The sequence below is a fragment of the Kogia breviceps genome, chromosome 11, assembly GCF_026419965.1.
Source record: "Kogia breviceps isolate mKogBre1 chromosome 11, mKogBre1 haplotype 1, whole genome shotgun sequence".
NCBI classification, from domain to species: domain Eukaryota; kingdom Metazoa; phylum Chordata; class Mammalia; order Artiodactyla; family Physeteridae; genus Kogia; species Kogia breviceps.
The window spans coordinates 28,944,201-28,965,008 of record NC_081320.1 but is presented as its reverse complement, the minus strand read 5'-3'; the positions used below and the strand labels follow the sequence as shown (position 1 = coordinate 28,965,008).

The following is a 20,808-nucleotide window of genomic DNA, read 5'->3' as shown; positions in this document are numbered from 1 at the left end:
CAAACCCCTTGAATATGGCTCTTGCAAATACTGCTAGTTCCCTAGTCAAACTACGAAGAAAAGATCTAATGTTTTAGTAAGTGGAAAGATGATGATTTAAGAAATGGAAGTTTTACTTTTGTTGGCATATTTGAACCTTTTGGGAGTTGGGACATTTCTTTTTTTATTTTATTTTTTTTTATTATTACAGGCTACTTGAACAAGGCAACTGAGAAAGCACAGAATGGAAAAGCAACTGCCTTTGACAGAAAGATGTGGCAGGTTAAACTTTCTTGATTTTAACACTCCGAGCTGGTTAAATGCAAAATCTTTATTCAATAAATATGAACAGTGTGAAATTTATTTCAAATTTCCATTATGAATCATTAAGGCATCAAGAAAGAAAGGAATAAAGGTGAAGAGAAAAGAGCAACCATTCCCATTTGCTCTATCTCAACCAACTGCTCAATTCCTTCATCTCATTTACTATAATGTGTCGTTATCTTGTTTACCTGATTTTTGTTGTGGGACTATCATTCCCACAAGACTATAAACATAGTGGGAAAGCCCTTCTTTCTGTTCCCTGTCATACCCAGTGAACAGTCCAATACCTGCCCATTGCATTGTGTCTGTAGCAACAGAATCACCAGCAGTGCTGGTTAAAAATGCATATTCCTGGGATCCACTTCATTATCTACTGACTATTTTAGGTGGAGCTGTGGAATCTGCAATTTTAACCTTTCTAGATGATTCCAAATCACACCAAAGTATGAGGACTATGGAAAATCTTCACATCTCTGGAAGAGCCGCAAACCTACAAAAGTAACTGGAATCACCAAAGCACTGCAAGAGTTGCCTGAAATGTTAAAGGTATAAGTACTGGAGTAAAAGTTTGAAGGTCTCCACTTTTGCTAGGTAAGTAAAATAAACTCTATCTGAAATGAAAAGAAAATAGATAGCACTAAAAATTAAAGTTGCTACAGAGCATTTCAAAAACCCTAAATTATAGAAAGCTGATGTATGAGTTCCTGGAAAGCAAGAACCTCTCTTTATTGATATTTTTATACTTACTGCCTAAGACTGCATCTTGAATATAGTGTACACATTAAGAAAATAGAGAAAAGAACTGAACGGACAAAGATCAAAAGAGCTGAGTCCAAATGAAAAGTTTAGGCTTAAAAGGACTTTTTTGTCTTTCACACACTGAATAGTGAGTGCCTACTGTGGGCAATGATGCCCATTCCATGTGGGCAATGATGTCGCCTATGCAAACATAAATAACTTATCATAGTTTAACTCACATGAGCAATTGTATATACACATTGCAGAGAAAAACGATGTTCTGAGATAGATGGCTGTTTTGACTGACACAGTGAAAGAAATAGACATTTGAAAAGATTTAGTTACATAGTATGAAAAAAAAAGATTCAAACAGCAAGATGAAAAAGTAGCAGATGCAGGTCAAAATTTCCCTGAAGGGGTCTCTTGACAATCTTGATCCTCCTAAAGAGAGGCAATGTATTGAAATATTAATGAGTTTGTTCTCCCAGTTTTTTTCCCCTCCTTTATTTCAAGCAGGTAGTCAGGACCCTGATATTTCCTTCTTGCAGGACTTTTGGAAGGGCCGAGGATATAAGCTGCCTGAAGTCAACACGTTCTCCTGTCTTTTAAAAAACAATTCATGAAGAGATGAAATCAGATGTCCTTCTGAAAATAAGGTCCTAAGAGGAAACAGATGGTCCTGGACTGCAAAAGAGGGAAGAGGGGACGATTCCCCAGAGAGAGGAAGGAGGTAGAAGATGAGGGGTAGGGAGTTCTTAGAAGAGCAGGGGTCTTTGCCCCATTCTATCAGTGTTCCAGGAGGTGGCTGGATATCAAGTGTTGGCTAGGTGGAAGCCTACAACAGTGGCTCCCAGCTTTGCCAAGATTCTTGTACCTCATACGTAAACTTCAAAGCAGCAGTGGCACCACTCTTGAAGGGATTCTGCGAACTTCAGCAAGAGACATTTCAGGGGGAAGCATTACCAATGTCTAAAGCCCAGAGAAGACTCCTCTTGCATTGGCAATGCCTCTGCTCCCTGGATCATTTTACTGCTTGGAGAAAAGGGAGCCTCCAACATAATGAAGACTGAAATTTCCTGACAGCTGGATGGGAAAGGAACTTAGGTTGGATAGAAATTAATTTAAAGATTAGAAAAAAAATTAAACAATTTTCTTGCACATCAGGGTTTTCAGATACGAATCAAATCCTCAAAGGTCGACTTATCTTTAAATCTACATCCAATTAGTAATTTAAAACATTTTCCTTGAAACTACGGGGAAACTGCTTTCCATCACCATGTGAAGTGTTTTTCCTTTGGAGGGGATTACAGTACGACAGGATTGACATATTCATAATAGTTATTTAGCAAATAGTCGTCTAATCTCTGGGTCAGCAAGGAAGCTGAGGAAGGAGATGACTGCTTACAGGTTAGGCAGAACTCACTGACCAATTCTGGGTTTCAGGAGACTACCTTCTACATTTTCAGTCCGTCAGATCCCAAAGGAAAGCAGTTTGGATGGGACTGGGAACGGGAATATGGTCAGGCCGGGATGGAAAGCTACGAACAGAAGAAAGTGTAACACGGGTCGAAAACCCATAGACTTGCACACCGTTCTACTCTCCTTCCGTTTCCTTTTATTTATTTTTTTTAAATTTTGTGGGCATAGGGGCTTCCCTAGTGGCGCAGCGGTTGAGAATCTGCTGGCCAATGCAAGGGACACGGGTTCGAGCCCTGGTCTCGGAATATCCCACATGCCGCGGAGCAACTAGGCCCGAGAGCCACAACTACTGAGCCTGAGCGTCTAGAGCCCATGCTCCGCAACAAAAGAGGCCGCGATAGTGAGTGGCCCCCGCTTGCCGCAACTACAGAAAGCCCTCGCACAGAAACGAAAACCCAACACAGACAAAAATAAATAAATTTAAAAAGAAATTTTGTGGGCATACACTGTCCCCGTCGGATCAGGTCTCCACACTTGGCAGCCTGACATCCAGCCGCTGCTACACAGGTGTATATTATCCGCCTGGCGCCATAGCATTTCAGTTTGCGCCCCTGGATAGGACCCGACAAAGCAGAACTGCTTAACCCAAGGTAGCTGGCGGGTGAGCAGCGAGCATCTGCGGACCCGGGGATAAGTGAGGCGTCGCTGGGCCCCGCGTCCTCCAACATGGCGGGGCGGCCACTCTGAGGGTTCCGTTCCCCGAGACCCCAGCTCGCTTCCAAGCCCCGGCGGTCGCCACACCGGCCGTTTCTTACCCGGAGGTACAAATCTGACACAGACTCCAGGTCCTCATGCTCCTGGCTCCCGGGGTCAGCTCCATAGCTCCTCCGCACGCGCAGCTCCTGCAACTCCACCGCACTGACCTCAGTCCAGTCAGTCGGCGGGGAGGGGCGGGTTTAACGGACGCACGGCCTACTTCCGGCGGCGCCAGAGACGCGGACGGGTCAAAGGTCGTGCGTCCTCAGCCCCGCACCTGACGCGCGTGCGTTTGGTGGACGCGGAGGTCTGGGTGCCTGCGAAGTGCGTGGTGTGGCCGGGCGCTGGGGTCCAAGGGGGACTGGCTGGTCGGCGGAAGCCGGTCAGTGCGGGTCCGCAGGCGTCCGGGCGTCATCTTCCGCCTACTCCAGGCAGTGGCGGTCTCGGGTCGCCGCGGCGGAAGGGCGGGGACTGGGCTAGGGGTGAGCCCGGGCTGGGAGCGGCTGCCGTCCGAACGTAGTGTCCGGGCCGGGCCGGCCGTTTCTCAGTGCGGACCCGGGATCCTCAAAGAAAAAGGGAGTGAGGATAAAGGGAATGTAGAGTTGAGGGTTTGTTTTTCCTTTGTTTCCCCAGTGTGGAAAGGAATGGAAGATGTTCACTGCACCTGCACGTGACCCCAAAATTTAGTCGGGAAGCTGGGTGTTTCACCTCCAGTGAAAGCAAGTGGGAGTGATAGGAGAGGCTTGGAAAAAGATCGAGCAGGGGAAGAGAGAGATGTCGGCATCTTCTCTCCCTCCTGCATAAGACCGTTCCAGTATGTAATCGCTGACCTGGAGAAATAATGCTCGAGTACAGAGTACGGGGCAGAGTTCCAGGTGTCACTGTGCACCCAACCCCCACGAGCTTTGTGATTCATCGCAAATGGCCGATCCGGAAGGATGAGTAAACTCCGCAAGTACAGTCGTGGTACAGTATTTGTTGAAGTGCTCAAATTGGACTTGAGCCTGGATGGGTCTGTCCCTTCAGGAAGCAGCCGTTGGGCTCTTACTTTAAGGGACTCGAGAAGTCTTGTCAGCTCCCAGCAGTAGAAACTTTGATCTTTTAACGCCCCGATCTTCGGCCATTTGTAATACGTGTTTAATTAATAGTCACAGGACATAAGTGACCGTGGTGCTCAATAGTTTGGATAAGATGATTCCACTCCAGAAAAACACGGCTAGCATCAGGAATACCTGTGTTTTGGCTCATGTTGACCATGGTAAGAATCTGTTCCAAATGGCTTATTTTCATTAATTAAGTGCTGCGTCTCCGCATGTGTCAGTGGAGTGATGTTCTGGGCAGATGAGAGTGATGCTTGCTAAGCTGCAAGTCTTATTTCCTTTAAAAGTGTGCTGTGGGAGGAACACAGCTAAGTAATGATTGTTATTCTTCTATGTAGTATATTTTGTTGTCGTTTAAACGAAAAGTTGAGTTTTTAAGTATTTGTATTTTTAAGTATTTTGAAATGGCTTTGTAATATAACACGTCTGTAGCCTTGACATAATAACCTCAGAACCTGTGTTACATGATTCTGCTTAACTCGTGCGATGTTTTTTGTTTTTGTTTTTTTGTGGTACGGGGGTCTCTCAATGTTCTGGCCTCTCCCGTTGCGGAGCACAGGCTCCGGACGCACAGACGCACAAGCTCACGGACCATGGCTCATGGGCCCAGCCGCTCCGCGGCATGTGGGATCTTCCCAGACTGGGGCACGAACCCATGTCCCCTGCATCTGCAGGCGAATTCTCAACCACTGCGCCACAGGGGAAGCCCTGTGAGATGTTTTATATTTTGATTGGTACAGTGGTTTGTCTTATCACTTAAGACTGTGCATTTTGCTCTGTGTAAATTATGCCTCAATTAAAAATATTTTTCGGTCCTTAAAAAAAAATGTTGCTTGACGGATTTTAAAGTGAGGTTGATCCGCAGGGTTGGCAGTACAGATTACAGCACTGTGGAGTGCTGGAATCTGTGTCCTTCCAGATGATGTTTTGTTCAAAGTTCTAATTAACATGCCCGTTGTATCTCACTTCACTTAGTATAGGTAAATAGGAAATATTTACTAAACCAGTTCTATGGTTAGATGTTAAGTTTGTTGATACAATCTACCCACCATACCCTTTAAAAAAAGAAATCGATTTAAATTTTTATTGTTACTTTAACAGGAAAAACTACTGTGGCTGACTCTCTTATATCTAGCAATGGAATCATCTGCAGTCGCCTGGCAGGCAAGGTATGTTCTATTTGATATATACCTGCATTTCAGTAAGTATTAGCAAATCTACAATGTGATGAGTCCTTCGTTGTGTTCTTAAAGATCGAAAAAGTATGAAGTATAGTTCATGCATCTAAGAAACTGCCAGTTCGTTTAGCAAGATAAAATAGATTGTTGAGAAAAAGTTATGTCTAGATTGCTTTATGTTACTTTATATTAATATTTTATAAGTGCAAGAATGAGTTTTTGCAACCAATCATTTGATAACCTGGCATGATTGTGGAAAATTTCACAGGTGGAAGAGATGCTTCACAGTGGGGAATAATGTGGATAAAATGCATAAAGGCTAATTTGTGGATTGTGCTTCATTTGAGTGGAACGTTTGCCTATACTGAGAGAGAAAAAGGTGCAGGTAGAAAAAAATGTATCAGATTACAAAGACCTTGAAGGCTAACCTAAGTACCAGAGAAGGCTTCTGAAGCCTGAGGGTCATGATGAAGATCATTTTTTAGGAAATGAAATGATAGAGACCTTTGTTTTTAACTGTGAACTGAAAGAAATTGGAATAATTTATTTGCAGTAGAAAGGTAGAGATGTTCCTCCTTCAGTGAATTTACAGTATACTCATCTGGATTTATCAGGTGACTGGTAACATAGAGAAGAGGAGATAGAGAAGCAAAACTGAATTTAAAAAGTTAGACCTAAGATACTGAAAGAAGACTTGGGGATTTGAGGCACGTTGGGTGAGGAACTGGCCCAAGAAACTGTCTATGGAAGGCTGAAAAACCTGGGTTGAATGAAATAATAAGGTGCTTTTATTTTTCCCAGTTGACAACTGAGAAAAAGTACAATAACTCTAAAGTGAGTAGATGAAAAGAAATAATAAACCATAAATTAATGAAGTAGAAAAGATCAATGACGCCACAATTTGTTCTTCACAATGATTAATACATCTAACAAATATGATACAGTGATGGTGGACATGTCATAATACATTTAAAGAGTGAATCATAATGTAAGCTATGGACTTTAATTAATAATAGTGTATGTGGGCTTCTTTGGTGGCGCAGTGGTTGAGAATCCACCTGCCGATGCAGGGGACACTGGTTCGCACCCCGGTCCGGGAAGATTCCACATGCCGCGGAGCGGCTGGGTCCGTGAGCCATGGCGGCTGAGCCTGAGTGTCCGGAGCCTGTGCTCTGCAATGGGAGAGGCCACAACAGTGAGAGGTCCGCGTGCTGCAAAAAAAAAAAAGTAATAATAATAATAATAATAGTGTATGGATATTGGTTCATACATTGTAACATATACCACACTATACACTAATATAAGATGTAGCTAATAGGGGGAACTGTGTGTGGGAGGGGATGCTTGGGAACCTCTTTACTTTCCAGTCAATTTTTCTTTTTTTTTTTTTTTTGTGGTACGCGGGCCGCTCACTGTTGTGGCCTCTCCCGTTGCGGAGCACGGGCTCCGGACGCACAGGCTCACGGGCCACGGCTCACGGGCCCAGCCGCTCTGCGGCATGTGGGATCTTCCCACACCAACTCACGCACCCGTGGCCCCTGCATCAGCAGGCAGATTATCAAGAGCTGCGCCACCAGGGAAGCCCGTCCGATGTTTACTGAACATCTGCTAATTTCGAGGTATTTTGCTAGCTATGTCAGAAGGTAGAGATTTATGCACAGGGCACCAGCCCACTATATAGAGAGCTGATTTGGGGGTTGAGGCAGCACAACATGAGCCAGGGAAAAAGTAGACTCTGAGAGTTGAGAGAGCTGGAGGGTCGGGAAGCTAGTAATGGGTTAAGAAAAGGGCTTTATAACAGTGCTAGAGATGACCCCTGAAGGGTGATTCAAGATGGCAGATGGGGACACACATTTCAAGTGGGAATAGTGTCAGCAAGGGGAGAATGAAATGTATGTGACCAAAGCACGGGACATGAGAGGGGGACAGGGATGCATGGTGCTTAGCTTCTCACAGGCATTGCTTTCATACCACAGCATTGCCTCCTGCTAAGCCCGCGCTTGGTTTCAGACTCCTTCTTAGTTCACGCAGCCACAGCAAAGTGATAGGATTGGGAGTGTGAAATAAAACCTATATACCCTCCTGAAGGTGAGGGAGTAGGAGAGAAAAGTGAAGAGGTAGGCTGGGCTGTATCTTAAAGAGCCCTTCGTGCCAGCTAGGCACTAGGATATGGGTTAAGTGCTCCAGCTCTGGAGTTAGACAACCTGAGTTCAAAACTCCATTTCCATTTACTTGGCCTTTTTGAGCTTCAGTCTGCAGCCTCTGTGTAGTGGAATAAAAACCAAACGTACCTTATCGCATTGTGAGGATTAAATGATGATAATGAGAAGCCCTTGGCAGGTGCGTGCTTTACCATGAAGATGATCATTGGCATTTATGATTAGGTAATAGGGTGCCATTGGGAGAAGAGAATAAACCAGGGTTGTTGTAATCAAATAGTACATTAGTAAGAATGGTCCGGTGGAAGTGTTTTGGATGGATTGAAAGGCAGAAAAGACGTTAGGTGGCTATTGCCATTGGTATAATAGTTGAAGTGAAGTAGTTACGGGAAACTGAAAGGAGAGGCAGTGGATCACTTTGTAAGTGAAGGCAACTGAGAATGAGTATTGTATACAAATCTGGTGACTAACCCTACCCTATGAGTCTGTGTAATGATGCTGCTCATGTTTTGAGGACATGAAGTTTGACAAAAGTATGTTTTTTTGCTTTGTGAATTAAATCATGCGGCAAGTCAGTGGCTTGTGTGTGTATAGCAAATTCCTTTCAAATTTACTATTTAAAAGTATGTTAAGATAATACTATCCAGAAAACCTGTGATTCATTTATTCATTCAACAGATAATTCATTGAACGTTTCTTATATGCCAAGACTTGTTCTGGTCCTAGGGATACAGTTGTGAATAAAGCAAAGTCCCTGCTTCCTTGACACTTGCATTTGGGGGGATATATGCTCGCTGTACTTAGAATGTTCCACTCCATTGCAAGCAGGAAAGTGGCCCTCTAGGGTTATACGCTGATACGTAATATTTACATGGCAAGCACTTAATACGGTAATAAAGGTTCAAATGGGTACTAGAGTATCGTAAGAATTTCTTTTTATCTTTAGAATAGATTCCCGGCTTTATATTTGAACATAGATACTAGGTAGCCTTGGTCACTGCAGTGCAGCTGATGCCTTCCATTGGCTTGCAAACAGTAGGAGATATGGGTAAATTTCATGAATGTGTTTGCCAAATGGGTATTTTCTTCTGACAGTTTAACTGGCAAAAGCCAGCAATGGCTATATATGGGGAAGTATGGCAAAAGATAATGTTCCATTGCCTTGTGGTGATGTTTTACCTGCACCTCCACCTGCTTTCCTGTCAGCTACCTCAATTCCATAAACAGCAGCGAGGAGGGTCCTGCTACAGGTTTGTGGCTTGTCTCACAAAGCCATGGTCAGGCAGAATATTCTATTTGAATTCGGTTGTCCAGGTTGCAAAAAAGCCTTACACTACTGGTACTTCTTGAACGGAATCCGAAAATTGGTGTCATATCATTTCTGTCCTTTCCATTGCTTGTGGTAGGAGATAAGGTAAATGGGAATTAACCACCTGGGAGGTTCTTAACATCTGGAGAAAGAGTATTCCTTTGGTGTCAGGAGATACCGTTATAGAGATAAATACTATTAAATTTCATATAGCATTTTAATACACGATGGACTTTCTGGAGTTACTTGTTAAGGCAGCAGAGGAGAGCGTTTTGAGTACTCATGGGTGAACAGCGCCATGGGATAGAGCAGTGGCTCTTGAGTGAGGGTGATTTTGCCCTCACCCTTCCCCCAGCACGTTTGACAATGGCTGGAGACATTTTCCTCGGTCACATCTGGTCGGGGAGGTGCTGCAGGCATCTAGTGGGTAGAGGCCAGGATGGTACCACATATCGTACAAGGCACAGGGCAGCCTTTCCCCACCACCCCAAAAGAATGAGCTGGCCCAAAATGTCAATAGTGTGCTATGGAGAAACCTTGGATAGAGGCTGAGGACTGAAGAGAGGCTGAGGTTGTCTGATGTACTCTCACGTCAGGTAGTCAGTCACATTTGCCAGACTGTTGTGTGGCCCTGCCCCTTTCCCAGAATCTGTAGCAGGCACGTTGATGCCAATGCTTGTCATGTCCTTGGGGTGCGAAAACCTTGAGGGCTCCTGAAAGTCATAAACACAGGAAGGAGTGATTTAGGCGGGTGATGTGGGAGCAGAGAACTTTAGGAAGAACAACATTGTCCTCATGGGTTTGGGAAATGTGCCAGATGGAAAAGAGATGAGGTGTGCCCTGGGGTGTCCCATTCCAAAAGGCAGCCTGGGAGTGATGCGTGCCAGGGAGTCAGATTTTGAATTTGATATAGACTGCTGTAGCAACGAGCAATGCCTTGATCTGTCTAGAGAGTGCTGGGTTGTCTGTCACTGCAGAGTTCGTGTATAGGCTGATGCCCACTGATCGGTGATATGATAGAGGGGTGGGGGGTGATATAAAGGATGCTCTTAAGATATTGTGATTCTACCCTACTTTTACGATTCTTTCCCAGACCTCGGAGCTCCTCGTTCGTGAGCTGCAGAGCTCCTTGGGGGTCTGCTCTGACATGTTTCATCCATTGACATGTGCCACTCGTTTTTTAGGTACAAAACAAAGAATGGCTTTGCACAAAGCCCGAAGGGATACTCTGAAAGAATGATGGGAAAGGAATAATGCATAGGTATGTATTTGCATTTACTTTCTCCAAATATTTGAGACAGGGTAGCTGGTCAGTGGCTGCTTTCTCGTGCTCGAGCCCTTACAATGTGATCACCTCAGAATGTTACAGGGATTGGAGCCTGTCGGAGCCTGTCTGTCTCTGCCCATGGCCCCTAGTTTCTTCTTGTCATGGCTGTAGATACTGTGTAAGACCCTTGTCTTTTCCTCCTGCTCACAGCAGACATTGAGTAACATCTAGCTGTTACTGACATGCGTATTTCACAGTATAGTACTTTAGAAATGAGAAAGGTTTACTTATTGTGGAAACCAGTGTCGGCACCTGGGAGTGTTAGTGTCACTTGGTATTGTGTTTCCCACGGCTGCCATCGTAACTGTCATTGCCTGGTGACTCCCTAGGGTTTGAAAAGAATTCTTCCTTGGATCTTAGGTGATAGTGGTACATTCCTTCATTCATTTATTCGTTCAGGAACTATTTTCTCAGCACCATGTATGTGCCATTTACTTTTCACATGTACAGTGAACGACACAGACAAAATTCCTGCCCCAGTGAACTGTATATTGTGATGTAATTGGCTTACGGTGAGGCCTGACCATTGGTAGTATTTTAAAATCTCTCCAGATGATTCTAATGTACAGCTAGGTTTGAGAATCACAGTTATAAATGAAGCACTTTGGGAATGGCAAAGGCACTGCAGAAATAAAAAGTGGCTATTGGTATTCCTGCATTTTTCCTGCCTGCATCAGGACTGTTGTGCAAGTGCTGATCATTTTCTTTTCAGCCCTTTTCGCTGTTTGCCTAGACCCTTTATCCCTGTTTCTAACTTAACACCCTACCTCCTTCTTGTCTTTCAACCTGCAGTCCATCATCAGTTTGGGATTTATCCTAAACTTGGTCGGAAGCCATTGCAGGGTATAAACAGAGAAGTGGTATTAGCAGAGATGCCTTTTTCAGACACCATACTGGCTACTGTAATAGAATGCAAAGCAGGGGACGGGAGTAGATTTGGGAAGACTCATTAGGAGACTGGCTTTGTGCACAGTGGTGGCCTTGGAGAATGGAGTAAAGGAGGTGGGTTAGAGTCATAATTGGAAGGTTACTCATGGCTTGGAGGTGAATAGGAGTTAGTGATAAATTGGTTATGGGGAATGTGGATTAAGGATGTATAATTGGGTAAATGGAGGTGCTACTTAGTGCAATGGGAAAAATATTCTGCCCACATATTGGCCTGATAAACACCTTCTCACCCTTTAGACCTTGAATCAGAGATTCTTTCTTGTGTTATTTTATTATATTTTATTTTATTTCATTTTTTTTTGGTCTTTGATGCCAGCTTGCAGGATCTTAGTTCCCCAACCATGGAGTGAACCCAGGCCGCCTGAACTGGAGGCATAGGGTCGTAACCACTGGACCACTGGGGAATTCCCAGCAGAGTTTTTTTTATTTCTTTTTTTTAAATATAAGTTTTACTTACTTGATTAATTAATTTTTGGTTGCGTTGGGTCTTCGTTGCCACGCGTGTGCTTTCTTTAGCTGTAGCGAGCAGGGGCTACTTCTCGTTGCGGTGCACGGGCTTCTCACTGCAGTGGCTTCTCATGTTGCGGAGCACGGGCTCTATGCACGCAGACTTCAGTAGTTGTGGCGCGTGGGCTCAGTAGTGGTGGCTCGCAGGCTTAGTTGCTCCGCGGCATGTGGGATTTTCCCGGACCAGGGAGCAAACCCATGTCCTCAGCATTGGCAGGCGGATTGATTTTTTGTTTTTAAACATCTTTGTTGGAGTATAATTGCTTTACAGTGGTGTGTTAGTTTCTGCTGTGTAACAGAGTGAATCAGCTATATGCATACCTGTATCCCCATATCCCCTCCCTCTTGCATTTCCCTCCCACCCTCCTGATCCCACCCCTCTAGGTGGTCGCAAGGCACTGAGCTGAACTCCCTGTGCTATGCAGCTGCTTCCCACTAGCTAGCTATTTTACATTTGGTATTGTATATATGTCAATGCTACTCTCTTATTTCGTCTCAGTTTACCTTTCCCCCACCCCGTGTCCTCAAGTTCATTCTCTATCTGCGTCTTTATTCTTGCCCTGCCTGTAGGTTCATGAGAACCTTTTTTTAAAATAGATTCCATATATATGTGGTAGCGTATGGTATTTGTTTTTTTCTTTCTGACTTACTTAACTCTGTATGACAAACTCTAGATATATCCACCCCACCTCACTACAAATAGGTCAGTTTCATTTCTTTTATGGCTGAGTAATATTCTTTTGTATGTATGTGCCACATCTTCGTTATCTATTCGTTGGTGGATGGACACTTAGGTGGTTTCCATGTCCTGGCTATTGTAAGTAGTGCTGGCAGGCGGATTGTGACCCACTGAGCCACCAGGGAAGTCCCCAGAGATTATTTCTTAAGGGAGGCCCTCCTCAAGCCCCACCAGTCTCTTCCCTGCTGACAGAGACTCCCACGGAGTTACTGGAGCCCACTTGCGTTTGTCCATAGCCTCAGTAGAGGAAGTGGCAGTGACCAGGTGTCGGAGGAGAACCGGGAGCCGCCGCTGCTGCAGCAAAGAAAATCAGAAGTGATCAGTCACTTCTGCTGTGCACATTCTCAGTCTCAGCACAGTCTCTGTGCTGTGCACAGAGAACAGGTTTGAGTAGATATAGAGGATCTGGTAAGACATCCTCTCTCAGGCCACCAAAGAGAATGGTATCTGGTGAAGAACCGGCATGGAACTTTCTCTGAGGGGAGCCAGCGTGTTTCCACAGTTAAACTGCCGTGGAATCTGTGGAATTCTGGTGAGGTCATATAAGGAACCGGCGACTTGAGGGGCAGGCTTCAGCAGGAGGGGCAGTAAGGTGGAGGAGAGCAGGGTGGAGGCAGAGGCACTCTGCCTGGCCCCTCACACCTGGGCCTCCCCACCCATGCCCTGGTGTAGTCAACACCCCACGTGGGGCGTGCCGGTGGGCTGGAACAGCCCCAGGGGCCACGGGAGGGCAAGAGAGACCCACATCCTGAGATTGGCTTGAGAGGCAAGATGAACATTGAAAGAGATAGCTAGGTTGTACGGCCCTGAGGCAGATATTTGTGTGGACTGGGGAATCAGGGAAGGCTCCTCGGCAGTGGGCCTGAAGGACCAGTGACATGTGGACCCATGGGGAGGAGAGGGAAGGCATTCCAGCTTGGAAGAATAAAAGCAGAGACACACTCTTCTTGACCTTGTCCTGCCCCAAATATAAATTCATAGCACCCTGCCATTTTCATGCCTGAGGCCTCAAGAAGACCCAGAGGTGAAGGGGCCTGCCCAGTGTTACACAGGGAGTGGAGAGGTGTTGTGCTCGATGGTTAGGTTCAGGTTGGGGCCCCGGATTCACAGCTGATAGGAACGTGAGGACAAGCTCATGCCGTTTCAAACATTTCCAAGTGTTGACTGAGAGAGACGTCAAAGGTGCAAAATGGGGGTGCTGAATGACCTCACCAAGTGGGAATGGTGGGCCCATTTTAATACGAAATTCGAAGCAAGTTCGTGACACAAGGACATCACAGGAAATGGCAGCATAGTCATGACACTCCCCCCTCCCCTAGAAGTAAAAATCACTAGAGTCCTCTCTCTCTCCTCCGTGAAAGGATGAGATAAAGGGCTCAGCAGCAGCCCCCATGAAGGACGTGCTCGACACCGCGAAGAGGTGTCACTGAGACGGTTTGGTCCGACTCGGTGAAGGAAAGAGACAACTCTGCCCTTGGCCTGGTCAGGCCCACAGGAGGGAACCCCATTTGGGGCAGCGGTTGATAGTGTGGCAGTGTGAGAGAACCTTCTTCAGGAGGGGACTCCCTGTTGCCGACCTTGCAAAAGCCCACACGGTACATTCGTTTACTGGGGCTGTTGCACAGGGGGTGCGCCCGGAGGTGGGGCCACCGTGCTTGCGAATCACAGCACCTCGTAATCGTTAGCTGAGTGAACGCTGCAATCGCCGGAGCTTGGGTCTGGAGCAACCGACACTCTTGGTCCGACTCTTCCGGAGCGCGCTTTCTCTTGGGAGCTCGTCTGGGGCCTGGCTTCTCTGCTTCGTCCTTTGCTGGCGTGGCCAAAGGAGCATCCCCGTGGGCCCGGTAGCCACCAAGCAGGCAGTCTGTCTCCCCGTGCCAGCCCAACTGCGTTCCTCCCCACCCTCGGTAGAGGACGTGGCAGTGACCAGGTGTCGGAGGAGAACCGGGAGCCGCCGCTGCTGCAGCAAAGAAAATCAGAAGTGATGAGTCACTTCTGCTGTGCACAGTCTCCTGCCAGCATCTCCCTCTCTCAAGTCTCTCCCAGTTTCTGGCTGAAGACCTTTCATCTACTTGACAACCCAAACACAGCCTTGGCCCATCACCTCTAGGAGTCCCTAGAGAAGGGACACTGGCTGCAAGAGCAATTCCTAGAGCCTACGGCTGCAGCCGATGAGGAAGTCTCTTGACCGTTTCCAGGGAAAACGGTAGAGCCCGAGAGTCATCGCGCTCATGATCCTCTCCATCTCTCCCTTCCACAACAGAGAAAACATTTCTTGCAGCCTGTCACTTCTGAGGCTTTCATGCAAATGCCTGTCAAGGCTTGGAAGAGAATACTCTAATCTAACTTGGTTAAGAACCCCTCCCACGTTGGGCTCCGCTCCTGGGCCCCATTTATACTGCCTGTCTCAGCCACACTGAACTCTAGCCTTCGGATACTTGTATCTAGAGTAGAACAAGGCCAAATACTGAGGCAGAGTGATCCGGAGACTCAGAACCGGGTTCTGGGTACCAAGTCTCGGCTCACATCAACCCAGCCTCCTGGGACACCATCTCCTCAGCCCTCCAGTCTCACTAGCACTTCATCACCCCCCTTGGTTCTTCCGGCCTTCCCACGAAGAGGGCACCACCCTCTCCCCTAGTACTCAGCAGCTCCGTATGGGATGTGTCTGAGGGGACCCGTATATAGATGTCGTCTACATGAGAGCACAGAGGTGCCTGGGTTTGGAGGTGCGGTTCCAGAGTGGGCCTCTTCCTCAAACTGCTCCATTTACCATCTGCCAACAAAAAATGCCCTTGTCTTTTGCTAAGGGGCCAATCAGGAAAGGGTGTGAATGGAAGCATCCTGTAGCCCAAGGCGTTAGGCTCCCTTTATAAAGATCAGGAGCTTCCTGCACACTAGTCCAGGGAGGAGCTTTCTCTCATCCTCAGCAGTGAGCACAGTGGGATCCTGAAGGTGTCTCAGGTCACTGGTATCACTTACATCTGGGAAAGCACTCAGGTGTACGTACTGGGCAAGAGCCACAGACACACGTGGCAGCCAGGTGAGGTTGTGTGTACCCCACGCCTCTTCCGCAGATGCCCGGTCTCGCTGTTCCTCCTGCACCGCCCAGCCAGGGAACAGAGCACAGGTTGGAATAGGTGTAGAGGATCCGGTCACACATTCTCTCGCAGACAACCAAAGAGATTGGTCTCTGGCGGAGAACCGGTAGGGAAGTTTTTCTGAGAGGAGCAAACTTTGTTTGCACAGTTACACTGCCATGGAATGCCGGTGAGGTCCTCACTAGCCAGTGAGGTCATCGTATGGAACCTGTGACTTGGGGGTCAGGCTTGAGGAGGAGGGGTAGTTCTGTGGAGGAGAGCAGGGTGGAGGCAGAGGTACTCTGCCTGGGCCCTCACACCAGGGCCTCCCCACCCATGCCCTAGTCTAGTAGACACCCCACGTGGGGCGTGCCGGTGGGCTGGCACAGCCCCAGGGGCCACAGGAGGGCAAGACAGACCCACATCCTGAGATCGGCTTGAGAGGCAAGATGAACGTTAGGAGGCAGCTGCTAGGTTGTATGGCACTGACCCTAAGAGGCAGAGATTTGTGTGGACTGGGGAATCAGGGAAGGCTCCTCGGCAGTGGGCCTGAAGGACAAGTGACATGTGGACCCATGGGGAAGAGAGGGCAGACATTCCATTTTGGAAGAAGAATAGCAGAGACACACTCTTCTCGACCTTGTCCTGCCCCAAATATACATTCATAGCACCCTGCCATTTTCATGCCTGAGGCCTCAAGAAGACCCAGAGGTGAAGGGGCCTGCCCAGTGTTACACAGGTAGTGGAGAGGTGTTGTGCTCGATGGTTAGGTTCAGGTTGGGGCCCCGGATTTACAGCTGATAGGAACGTGAGGACAAGCTCATGCCGTTTCAAACATTTCCAAGTGTTGACTGAGAGAGACGTCAAAGGTGCAAAATGGGGGTGCTGAATGACCTCACCAGTGGGAATGGTGGGCACATTTTAATATGAAATTCGAAGCGAGTTCGTGACACAAGGACATCACAGGAAATGGCAGCATAGTCATGACACTCCCCCCTCCCCTAGAAGTAAAAATCACTAGAGTCCTCTCTCTCTCCTCCGTGAAAGGATGAGATAAAGGGCTCAGCAGCAGCCCCCGTGAAAGACGTGGTGGACACCGCGAAGAGGTGTCACTGAGACGGTTTGGTCCGACTCGGAGAAGAAAAGAGACAACTCTGCCCTTGGCCTGGTCAGGCCCACAGGAGGGAACCCCATTTGGGGCAGCCGTTGATAGTGTGGCAGTGTGAGAGAACCTTCTTCAGGAGGGGACTCCCTGTTGCCGACCTTGCAAAAGCCCACACGGCACATTCGTTTACTGGGGCTGTTGCACAGGGGGTGTGACCGGGTGGTAGAGACTGCTTGGACTACCATTTTAGAGGTTGGGCCACCCTGGTTGAGAAGCACAGCACCTTGTTCTCCTAAAGTGCTTGAATCAGCGGGTACCCGTTAGGACAGACAAAGTCAGGCCTCATTGGAGCAGACTGCCTTTGGGAGTGGTAGAAGGTGAAGTGTGAAGGCGAATGCTCTGGAGGAGGTTTGTCGTGGCAGGTGGGCCAGCATGAGACCATTCAGATTCTCCAAGGCTCCAGAGATCACTTGGCTGGGAGCATCCCTGTGATGTGGTGCGGGGACTCCAACCTTAACAGGACCAGGCTGGGCATCTGGGGGAGGCCGAATAAACGGTTTCTTAACTTAGGAGAGTGAGAGACTCACCTGGGGAGTTCCACAAAAGCACTTAAAAAGACTTGTACCTGGATTCTTGAGACAACCCTCAGAAAACTTATCTAGATGTGGAGTAGGGCTCAGGAAGCTGCAACTTGTGTGTGTGTGTGTGTGTGTGTGTGTGTGTGTGTGTGTGTGGTGCGTGGGCCTCTCACTGTTGTGGTCTTTCCCGTTGCGGAGTGCAGGCTCAGCGGCCATGGCCCACGGAGCCAGCTGCTCCGCGGCATGTGGGATCTTCCCGGACCGGGGCATGAACCCGTGTGCCCTGCATCGGCAGGCGGACTCTGAACCACTGCACCACCAGGGAAGCCCTAAGCTGCACTTTTTAAATAAGCTTCCTGGGCAGCCCCACCACAGTGGTCCATGTATAGAGTGACCAAATGATTGTGTCTTCTCGGTTGCTTTGGGGAGTCCAAGTGGGCCGTATTTAAAACGGCAGCAGGCATACGTATAAACAGGGAAGATTCGAGGCAAACAGAGGTATATGGTTACAGTATGCATGAATCAGATCTGAGAAAAGCTAGCCTGGTGGTTAAAGAACACAACGCTTAGGACAGACAGACCAGATTCTGTCCTACTTACTTGTGTGAGTTTGACCAAGTTCTTTTATCCTCCTGACTGTTTCCTCATGTGGAAAAGAGCTATGGCTGTACATTGAGCACAGTATTCTCTTTTGGCAAAGGTTGCTCTGGGTCCATTTGTGTTCTCTGCAATTCTTTCCAGTGTGCAAGCATTTTTAAGTCGTCTGATGAAGTATTACATTTGACTTTCAACTGTTCATTACTTTGGGCAAAGCTTCTGTAGTGCTGCAGAGACTAGAACCTATGCAGAGATAGTGAGAGGATGCTATAACCTTCTGCCGGTTTATAAAGAAGTTTCACCTTTTCTCCACTTCCTCCACCTGCCACCAAGAGATGAGAAAGAAGGCAGAGGCTGGAAATGCACACCAGGCAATACTTGTGTGTCAGTTTGGCTTTTTCTTCCACTGCCAGTACTTCCCAGAGAGATTTCACCCAAAGCGCCTAAGCTTGCCATGGCCATTGTTGTGCAGAAAATTTCTCTCTATTGCTAGTCACATCCCCTTTTCCTTGTCCTGGGGCTAAATGGATGTTTGGGGGCAGGGAATAAAATGTAATACAGTGAAATGTCTATGCTGATTTAATTGGCTTGGGGTGAGGCCTGGCCATTGGTAGCATTTAAAATCTCTCCAGATGATTCTCATGTACAGCGAGGTTTGAGAATCACAGTTATCGATGAAGCACTTTGGGAATTGCAAAGGCATTGCAGAAATAAAAAGTGGCTATTGGTATTCCTTCACTCTTCCTGCATTTTCATTCCTGCCTGAATCAGGACTGTTGTGCAAGTGCTGATCATTTTCTTTTCAGCCCTTTTCGCTGTTTGCCTAGACCGTTCATCCCTCTTTCGAACCTGACACCCTCCCTACCTCCTTCTTGTCTTTCAGCCTGCAGTCCATCATCAGTTTGGGATTGATCCTACACTTGGTGGGAAGCCATTGCAGGGTATAAAGAGAGAAGTGGTGTTGGCAGAGATGCCTTTTTCAGACACCACACTGGCTACTGTAAGAGAATGGCTAGGAGAGGGCAGGAGTAGATTTGGGGAGACTCATTAGGAGACTGGCTTTGTGCACAGTGGTGGCCTTGGAGGTGGAGTAAAGCAGGCAGGTTAGAGTCCTATTTGGAAGGTTAGTGATGGCTTGGAGGAGAATAGGAGTTAGTGATGAATTGGATGTGGAAAATGTGGGTCAAGGGTGTGTAATTGGGTAAATGGAGGTGCTACTTACTGAAATGGGAAACGTTTTCTGCCCACATAGTGGCCCGATAAACACCTTCTCACCCTTTAGACCTTGAATCAGAGATGCTTTCTTGTTTTATTTAGGTATATTTTATTTTATTGCATTTTTAATTGGGCTGCGATGCCAGCTTGCAGGATCTCAGTTCCCCAACCAGGGATTGAACCCGGGCCCCCTGAAGTGGAGGCACGGGGTCCTAACCACTGGACCACCGGGGAATTCCCAGCAGAGATTTTTACTTTTCGTTTCTTTCTTTTTTAATATAAGTTTTGATTAATTGGTTAATGAATGAATGAATGAATGAATTTTGGGTCGCATTGGTTCTTCATTGCCGCGCGTGGGCTTTCGGTAGTTGCGGCGAGCAGGGGCTACTCTTCGTTGTGGTGCCTGGGCTTCTCAGTGCAGTGGCTTCTCATGTTGCGGAGCATGGGCTCTATGATGCACGCGGTCCTCAGTAGTTCTGGCGCGTGGGCTCGGTAGAGGTGGCGCGCAGGCTTACTGGCTCCGCGGCATGTGGGGCCTTCCCGGACCAGGGTACAAACCCGTGTCCCCTGCCTTGGCAGGCGGATTGTTTGTTTTTGTTTTTGTTTTTAAACATCTTTGTTGGAGTGTAATTGCTTTACCCTGGTGTGTCAGTTTCTGCTGTGTAACAAAGTGAATCAGCTCTATGCATGCCTATATCCCCATATCCCCTCCCTCCTGCGTCTCTGTCTCTCACCCTCCTGTGCCCAACCCTCTAGGTGGTCGAAAGGCACTGAGCTGAACTCCCTGTGCTGTGCAGCTGCTTCCCGCTAGCTAGGTATTTTACATTTGGTATTGTATATATGTCAATGCTACTCTTCTTTCATCCCAGCTTACCCTTCCCCCTCCCCGTGTCCTCAAGTTCATTTTCTATCTGCGTCTTTATTCCTGCCCTGCCCTTAGGTTCATGAGAACCTTTATATAAATACATATATATATATATATATATATGTTCCATATATATGTGGTAGCATACGATATTTGTTTTTCTCTTCCTGACTTACTTCACTCTGTATGACAGACTCGAGGTCTATCCACCTCACTACAAATAGCTCAGTTTCATTTCTTTTATGGCTGAGTCATATTCTATGGTATGTATGTGTCACATCTTCTTTATCTATTTGTCTGTCGATGGACACTTAGGTTGCTTCCCGGTCCTGGCTACTGTAAATTGTGCTGGCAGGTGGATTCTGAACCACTGCACCACCAGGGAAGTCCCCAGAGATTATTTCTTAAGGGAGGCCCTCCTCAAGCCCCACCAGTCTCTTCCGTGCTGACACAGACTCCCACAACCTTACGTAACTGCTCCTTTCGAGTACCATACACAGTTTTAATTTCACAGACATTTGTAAGCTCCCTTTTTATAACCCTCTGTTCTACTGATCCTTTCCCTCCTGCCTCATCATTTTTTCTCCAGTGCCTGCCAGTGCTTGGCATATCTTAGGGCTCAGTAAGTGTCTGTTGAATCCCTAATTGGAGACAGAGGACAAGGCTTAGGAGGGAAGATCAAGGCTTTATTTTTGTTTTCTACATGTTGAGAATTGGTCCTCGTGGGCGCGGCGATTCTTCCAGCCGCGCGAAGCCAGTGGCGCGGGCTGACAAGGGCCCACCGTGAGGCGTACCGGCTGGTTCAACTGGGGCCGCCACGCGGAGATCAGCAGCGGCCCGGGTCGCACCAGCACCGGTCGCGGGGGGCTCCGCTGCCCGCTCTGC

The 20,808-nt window shown here is 47.4% G+C and overlaps 2 long non-coding RNA genes across 7 annotated transcripts in view; one reads left to right on the top strand and one right to left on the bottom strand.

The window, feature by feature from the left end:
* LOC131765116 (uncharacterized) overlaps positions 1 to 3,410 on the bottom strand; it is a 112,942-nt gene extending 109,532 nt beyond the window's left edge. For all 4 annotated transcript variants that reach the window (XR_010835424.1, XR_010835423.1, XR_010835426.1 and 1 more), the window contains exon 1: positions 3,276 to 3,410. This is a non-coding gene — a long non-coding RNA (uncharacterized lncRNA). The remainder of the gene's footprint in view (positions 1 to 3,275) is intronic.
* Positions 3,411 to 3,470: 60 nt separating this feature from the next.
* LOC136792136 (uncharacterized) overlaps positions 3,471 to 20,808 on the top strand; it is a 102,632-nt gene continuing 85,294 nt past the window's right edge. For 2 of the 3 annotated variants that reach the window (XR_010835420.1, XR_010835421.1), the window contains exons 1-5: positions 3,471 to 3,598; positions 3,850 to 4,182; positions 4,365 to 4,474; positions 5,418 to 5,485; positions 10,147 to 10,223. This is a non-coding gene — a long non-coding RNA (uncharacterized lncRNA). The remainder of the gene's footprint in view (positions 3,599 to 3,849; positions 4,183 to 4,364; positions 4,475 to 5,417; positions 5,486 to 10,146; positions 10,224 to 20,808) is intronic. The other variant, XR_010835422.1, reaches the window with a different exon arrangement.